The sequence below is a fragment of the Muntiacus reevesi genome, chromosome 12, assembly GCF_963930625.1.
Source record: "Muntiacus reevesi chromosome 12, mMunRee1.1, whole genome shotgun sequence".
Classification (NCBI taxonomy): domain Eukaryota; kingdom Metazoa; phylum Chordata; class Mammalia; order Artiodactyla; family Cervidae; genus Muntiacus; species Muntiacus reevesi.
In genome coordinates this window covers 19,429,424-19,437,301 of record NC_089260.1, presented here as the reverse complement: position 1 = coordinate 19,437,301, position 7,878 = coordinate 19,429,424, and the positions used below count along the sequence as shown (strand labels likewise).

The window sequence follows — 7,878 nt, the reverse complement described above, 5'->3', positions numbered from 1 at the left end:
GTTTTTGTTTTTGGGGGAGATTTTTGATCACAGCTTCAATTTCAATGCTTGTAACTGGGTTGTTCATAATTTCTATTTCTTCCTGGTTCAGTCTTGGAAGATTGAACTTTTCTAAGAATCTGTTCATTTCTTCCAGGTTATCCATTTCATTGCCATATAGTTGTTCATAATAGTCTCTTATAATCCTTTGTATTTCTGCATTGTCTGTTGTAATCTCTCCTTTTTAATTTCTAATTTTGTTGTTTTGATTTTTCTGTCTTTTTTTCTTGATGAGTTTGGCTAAAAGTTTGTCAATTTTGTTTATCTTCTCAAAGAACTAGCTTTTAGTTTTATTAATCTTTACTATTGTTTCTTTCATCTCTTTTTCATTTATTTCTGCTTAGATCTTAATGATTTCTTTCCTTCTATTAATTTTTTCTTTTTTTGTTGTTCTTCTTTTTCCAGTTGTTTTAGGTACAAAGTTAGGTTGTCTATTTGATGTTTTTCTTGTTTCTTGAGGTAGGATTGTATTGCTATAAACTTCCCTCTTAGAACTGCTTTTGCTGCATATCACAGGCTTTGAGTTGTATTTTCATTGTCATTTGTTTCTAGAAGGTTTTTTATTTCCCTTTTGATTTCTTCAGTAACCTGTTGGTTATTTAGAAACATGTTGTTTAATCTCCATGTATTTGTGTTTCTTACAGTTTTTTTCTTGTAACTGACATCTAGTCTCATAGCATTGTGATCAGAGAAGATGCTTGATGCAATTTCAATTTTCTTAAATTTATTGAGGTTTGATTTGTGGCCCAAGATGTGGTCTATCCTGGAGAATGTTCCATGTGCACTTGAGAAGATGGTGTATTCTTCAGCATTTGGATGGAATGTCTTGAAGATATCAATGAGATCCATCTCATCTAATGTATCATTTAAGACTTGTGTTTCCTTATTAAATTTCTGTTTTGATGATCTGTCCATTGGTGTGAATGGGGTGTTAAAGTCTCCTACTATTATTGTGTTACTGTCAATTTCTCCTTTTATATCTGTTAGTATTTATCTTATGTATTGAGGTGCTCCTATGTTAGGTGCATAGATATTTACAATTGTTATGTCTTCCTTTTGGATTGATCTCTTGATCATTATGTAGTATCCTTCTTTATCTCTTGTAATCTTCTTTATTTTAAGGTCTATTTTGTCTGATATGAGGATTGCTACTCCAGCTTTATTTTCATTCCCATTTGCATGGAATATATTTTTCCATCCTCTCACTTTCAGTCTATATGTGTCTTTAGGTCCGAAGTGGGTTTTGTAGACAGCATATATATGGGTCTTATTTATGTATCCATTCAGCCAGTCTGTATCTTTTGGTTGGAGCATTTAATCCATTTACATATAAAGTAATTATTGGTATATATGTTCTTATTGCCATTTTCTTAATTGTTTGGGGTTGATTTTGTAGATCTTTTATCTTCTATTTCTTGAGTATATAAATCCCTTCAACATTTGTTGTAAAACTGGTTTGGTGGTACTGAATTCTCTTAACTTTTGTATGTCTGAAAAGCTTTTTATTTCTCCATCAATTTTGAATGGGATCCTTGCTGGGTACAGTAATCTTGGTTGTAGATTTTTCTCTTTCAGTACTTTAAATATATCCTGCCATTCCTTTCTGGTCTGCAGATTTTCTGCTGAAAGATAAGATGTTAAGCGTATGGGGTTTCCCTTGTTCGTTTCTTGTTGCTTCTCCCTTGCTGCTTTTAATATTCTTTCTTTGTGTTTAGTCTTTGTTAGTTTGGTTAGTATGTGTCTTGGTGTGTTTCTCCTTGGGTTTATCCTGTATGGGACTCTTTGTGCCTCTTGGACTTGATCGAATATTTCCTTTTCCACATTGGGGAAATTTTCAACTATAATCTCTTCAAAAATTTTTTCATACCCTTTCATTTTCTCTTCTTCTTCTGGAACCCTTATAATTCAAATGTTGGTGTGTTTGATATTGTCCCAGAGGTCTCTAAGACTATCCTCAGTTCTTTTCATTCTTTTTACTTTATTCTGCTCTTCAGAAGTTATTTCCACCATTTTATCTTCCAGCTCACTGATTCGTTCTTCTGCTCCAGATATTCTGCTATTGATTCCTTCTAGAATATTTTTAATTTCAGTAATTGTGTTTTTGTCTCTGTATGTTAATTCTTTAATTCTTCTAGGTCTTTGTTAATTGATTCTTGCATTTTCTCCATTCTGTTTTCAAGGTTTTTGATCATCTTTACTATCATTATTCTGAATTCTTTTTCAGGTAGTTTAGCTAATTCCTCTTCATTTATTTGGACTTCAGTGTTTCTAGTTTGTTCCTTCATTTGTGTATTATTTCTCTGCCTTTTCATTACTTTTTTAAAAAATTTATTGTGTTTGAGGTCTCCTTTTCCCAGGCTTCAAGGTTGAATTCTTTCTTCCTTTTGGTTTCTGTCCTCCTAAGTTTGGTACAGTTGTTTGTGTAAGCTTAGTATAGAATGAGATTTGTACTGAGTCTTTTTGTTTGCTTTTCCTCTGATGGGCAAGGCTGAGTGAGGTGGTAATCCCATCTGCTGATGATTGGATTTGTATTTTTGTTTTGTTTGTTGTTTAGATGAGGCATCTTGCACAGGTGATACTGGTGGTTGGGTGATGTCAGGCCTTGTTTCAAGTGATTTCCTTTGTGTGAGTTCTCACTAGTTGATATACTTAGGGTTAGCTCAGGCTTCCCTGGTGGCTTAGAGCATAAAGCGTCAGTCTGCAATGTGGAAGACCTGGGTTCAGTCCCTGAGTCAGGAGGATCCCCAGGAGAAGGAAGTAGTTTAGGGTCTTGGAGTCAGTGCTCCCACTTCAAAGGCTCAGGGCTTGATCTCTGGTCAGGAACGAAGATTCCACAAGTGGTTTGCTATGGCATTAAGTGAAATTAAAACAAATACCCCAAAACAAGAAACCAAAGAGGAACCCCAGACAAATGGCAGTTACAAAATCAGGAAAATGATAGTTAAAATAATGGAATATTCACATATACATCCATAAGCAAAGTCAAACAGTCCAACAAAAATAAAATACAGTAGTTTGACCCAGTGAACAAAGGAAATAAAAAATTATATTTACCAGTTAAGAACAAAACTAACTAAAGCACAAACTGGAAAACAAAACTAAAGCAGGGTGCCAAGTGGGGAATAAAGCAATGAAAACAAACCTAACAAATATGTTGAGAGGAAAGGAAAAAAAGAATACATATGCAAAGTTAAATAGAGGTAGATGACGATGATTTATATACATTAAAGATTAACTGCAAGGAGAAAAGAATAGTAGGAAAGGCAAACAAAGGAACAAATGTGTAAAAAAATATAACACGTTTAAAAAATTAAAACAATAAAAACTAGAAGAGAATAAAAGGAAGAAGAAAGGAAAAAGAAAAAGAAACACACAAAAGAAGGAAAACTCTACAGACTTGCAAAAGCCCAATGTAGAGGCAGAGGTTTATAATAACCATAAAAAGTGTGACTGGATATATACATCTACATATACACCCATAAGCAAAATCAAAACAGTCCAACAAAAATAAAGTACAATAGATTGACCCAGTGAACAAAGGAAACCAAAAATTATATCTACCAGTTAAGAACAAAACTAACTAAAGCACAAACTGGAAAACAAAACTAAAGCAAGGTGTCAATTGGGGAATAAAGCAATGAAAATAAAATGAACAAATATGTTGAGAGGATAGGAAAGAAAAGAAAGAAAGAATAGATATGTAAAATTAAACAGAGGTAGAGAAAGAAGATTTATATACATTAAAAAATTAACTTCAAGAGGAAAAGAATAGTAGGAAAAGCAAATAAAGGAATAAATGTAGAAAAATAACAATAGATTTTTTTTAATTAAAAAAGAAAAAAAAAAAGGAAAACTTCACAGAAGTGCAAAAGTCCAATAAAGAGGCAGAAGTTTACAACAACAATAAAAAATGTGACTGAGGAAAAAAAAAAGGCTCAAAAGCTTAATTAGACTTCATAGTGCCAACAAAATCAACAACTACAACAGAGGGCAGAAAAGAAAAAAGAAAAAAAAAAATCCAAAAGAATCTACAGAATAAGTCAAAACATAAGACAATAATCAGTTTTCTTGAGTCACTGCTGTCCTTTCGCTCGCTGGGAGTCCCAGTCCACCTCACCTCCCTAGGATGCCCTCCAGCACTGTGCTGCTCTCTGGCCCTGCTCTGGGGGCCGCTTAGATTCTAGTCTGGTCCTACTCCTCTGTGTTCTTGCCTTCAATGTCCACAGCTATCAGAACTAGTGCGTTTTCTCTTGTGGGAGCTCTCAATATCCTTTTATATATTCCATAGACACAGTCTGCCTAGTTGATTGTGTGGATTTAATCTGCAGCTTGTACAGCTGGCGGGAAGGTTTTGGGTCTTCTTCCTTAGCCACACTGCACCTGGGTTTCAATTGTGATTTTATTTCCATCTCTGTATATGGGTGATCCACTAGGATTTGCTTCAGAGGCTGCCCTGGAGGACTTGGGTTTGCCCCTGTAGGGCCAGGCATGGAGGTGGTGCAGCTGCTTGGGTCGCAGTGGGTCTGGCAGCACCAGGTCCTCAGGGGGGTTGGTGGCTAGGGCAGCAGGGAATATGGTGCTCTAGAAGGGTACGGCAACCAGTATTAGCCAATAACCTCCAGTATTCTTGCCTGGAGAACCTCTCTGACAGAGGAGCCTGGCAGGCTGCAGTCTACAGGGTCGCAAAGAGTCGGACACGACGGAAACAACCCTGTGCGCACAGACACAAGAATTTTCTTGCCTGTGGCAGCTCTGCCCCAGTGAGAATTGAGCGTGAAGGTGGTGCAGCTACTTGACTCGCAGGGACCCTGGCGGCGCCAATTGTGCAGGGACACAGACTGCCTCTGCTGCAGGAGTTATGGCCCTATCAGAGTTTTTTGAGCCTTTTGTAGCTGGTGATCAGAAGGCCTCTTTGACCAGTCTTTCTCTATCTCCGCCGGTTTAGGCACTTAGAGGGCTCCTTTGGCTGTGGCCCTTTTCTGTTGTTTGGCCCATCAGGCACACAGAGGGGTCCCCTGGCTGGGGTCCTACTCCGCAGGTCGGCTCATCAGGCACTTAAAGGGGCACCCTGGGTGGGGTGCTACTCTGTGGTTCAGTGCATCAGGTGTTTGATGGGCCAGCCTTGCTATTGTTTAGCTGCGGATGCAGGCGTGTGGGGAGAGAGAGGCTATGATGATGGCTCCACCCCCTACACGTGACTCAGCAGTATCGCTTCCGAGGCTGCCTGGCTCTCCTCCACAGGCATTTCCCACCACAATCTCCTTTCTCACAGCCCCTCGATCCATCTCTCCGCAGTCAACAGCAACCCTGGCCCTGGGATTGCTCCACAATCCCTAAACTCCAGCTCCCAGCCGCTCCAGCTTTCAGGGGATCTGTGTCCCTCTCTGGGGTGTGTGTATGACTGTGGCAAGGACTATCTGATTCTCATTCCGTTTAGGCTGCCGCAGGTCAGCTGTTTCACTCTCAACCTTAAATGTTTCTCCTCTGACTCAGACACTAGCCCTGCTGTGGGGATCGGACCCCTGCTTCAGTTCCCCCACCCGCGGAGCGCAGGTCCAGTCCTACTAACACTCCTGTTTTCCCCCCTAGTTCCTTCATCTTACTGAGATTTGTGTGGTTGTATATGTTCTTTTCTGCTGATCAGGTACTCCTGTCCCTCTCAGCTGGTGTTCTGCATGCACTTCTGTGTCTGATGTGATTCCTGATGTATCTGTGGAGAGAGATGTACTCCATGTCCACTCACTCCTCCACCATCTTGTTCTCCCGCACTCCAGTATTCTTGCCTGGAGAACCCATGGACAGAGGGTAACTGGAGGGTTACAGTCCATGGGGTCACAAAGAGTTGGACACGACTGAGCAACTAACACACACATGATTATCCCAGCGTTGTTATGAGGATTAAATGAGATAATGAATGGAAACCACTTAGCGTAGACACTTATTAGGCCTTCCATAAATGTTGATAATGATACAGTAAATTTTCAATAATTATCTCATGCTACATATCTGTGAGTGACAACTCTCATCTTACCTTTTCTAAGCACCTCTTACAATGACAGCCCTTTAAGATATCCTTTGTAAAAGATATTTATCCATGTATCTTAAACTCTATATCCAATAATGCTATGAAAACAAATCTTCTACAATGAAAACATTGGTTTTATTTTTGACATATGGATAACTGGAGCCCCCTACTGTCAGGGGAGCCCTAACTATCTGATTTTGTTTTGTTTTTTTTTCCATCCAATTCTCAAAAATCCTAGGAGTCTTCTAGGAGTCCTGAGAAGACTCAGGACAATTGGTTAACCCAAGACAACAGATGGCTTCCCTTGTGGCTCAGATGGTAAAGAATCAGCCTGCAATGCAGGAAACCCAGGTTCTATTCCTGGGTTGGGAGGATGCCCTGGAGAAGGGAATGGCTACCTGCTCCAATATTCTTGCCTGGAAAATCCCATGTACAGAGGAGCCTGGTGGGCTACAGTTCATGCGGTCGCAAAGAGTCAGACATGACTGAGGGACTAACACATAACAGGTCCCATATGGCGAAGAACCCGAGAAAACCAGCCTTCTCCATAATAACAGGAGATGCTCTCCAAGAGCAGGATAAGTTGAGATTTCTTGATACTGGAGAGTATTCTCGAGTTTCTTCCCCAGATAGAAGCCTCCAGCCTTGTCACCACCTCCCAAAGAGCTGAGCCCCCTCTCACTGCCCTTCTGCACCCTGAGGACTCTGGTGCATCGAGACCAGCCAGGCCCCCATGGCAGACACCTCATTGTCCCCACTCCGCTCTTCTCTGAGGAAAGGATGGAGCCTGGGAGCCACCCAGCCTCCTCCCCTTTAGAAATCAAAGTCTGAAATAGGCAGTGAAAAGGCCAAGGAAATGCAGAGGAGACAGAAGTGACCTGAGAGCGTGGCCACCACCACCACCACCCGTGGGCCTTCTCAAGAAACCCAGGAGTGAGATGATCCCAGAGAAGCTGCAGAAGTGGGAGGAGCAGAAGGTTAACTAGAGGCCACTCTCCATGCTCACACAGTTGGTCAAGACCAACACCCAAGTGCCCATCAATGGCCGCAACAAGAAGCAGCTCCTGGACCCTGTGAAGGCTTCCGACGGGCACTGCAATAGGAGCTGGAGAACGCGAAGGAGAGGTGGGCGGAGGTTTCCAATGGTGGCAAGGGCAAGAAGTCCAACCCAGTCAAGAAGGACCGCTGCATCTCAAAGATGTTCCTGTGCTGGGTCCTCGTGGTCCTGTGAGACCCACTCATCCCTGACAAGGAGGGGCCTCCTCCCCGCCGTCGGAACCTACCCCCTCATTTTTGTTTGTGAAAGGAACACTGATATTACCGTTTAAAACTGCAACCTCTCCCCCACATCTCCAGCTTTATTCCTCTCCACTGTGTTTATCGTCTTCCTACATTCTGTTTTACTTGATTTCTTGGTTGTCTGTTTTCCCCTTCTAGAAAGTAAAATCCTCGAGGGCAGGAATTTCTTTCTTCTTTGCACACTGCTATATTCTAGCACCTAGGCCCGGCCATAAGTAGTCTCTGAAAATATTTCTTAAATGGCTGAAGCAAATGAAGAGTATTTATTGGATTTGAAAGTGGCTCTATCTTTTTGACAGATCATAATGGGTTGAAGCTTAAAAATTTCAAATGTTGTGAGTTTTACCCACGTCTTCCTTGAAATACTATGAAAGTTTATCACAAGCATCTCTAAAAAGGCTGAAGTTTTAAAACGGATGCAAGGCTTAAAATAGTAAATGATACTGTTTTCTTGGTTTTTTTTTTTCTTCTGTCTGCTTAATCCCCTCCACCAACATTACTGCCTTCCCCCACCC

General features: G+C 40.8%; 1 pseudogene; it reads left to right on the top strand.

Moving 5' to 3' along the window:
• The first annotated feature begins 7,002 nt into the window (after positions 1-7,002).
• LOC136144712 (small nuclear ribonucleoprotein Sm D2 pseudogene) lies at positions 7,003-7,367 on the top strand (annotated as a pseudogene).
• The last annotated feature ends 511 nt before the right edge of the window (positions 7,368-7,878 follow it).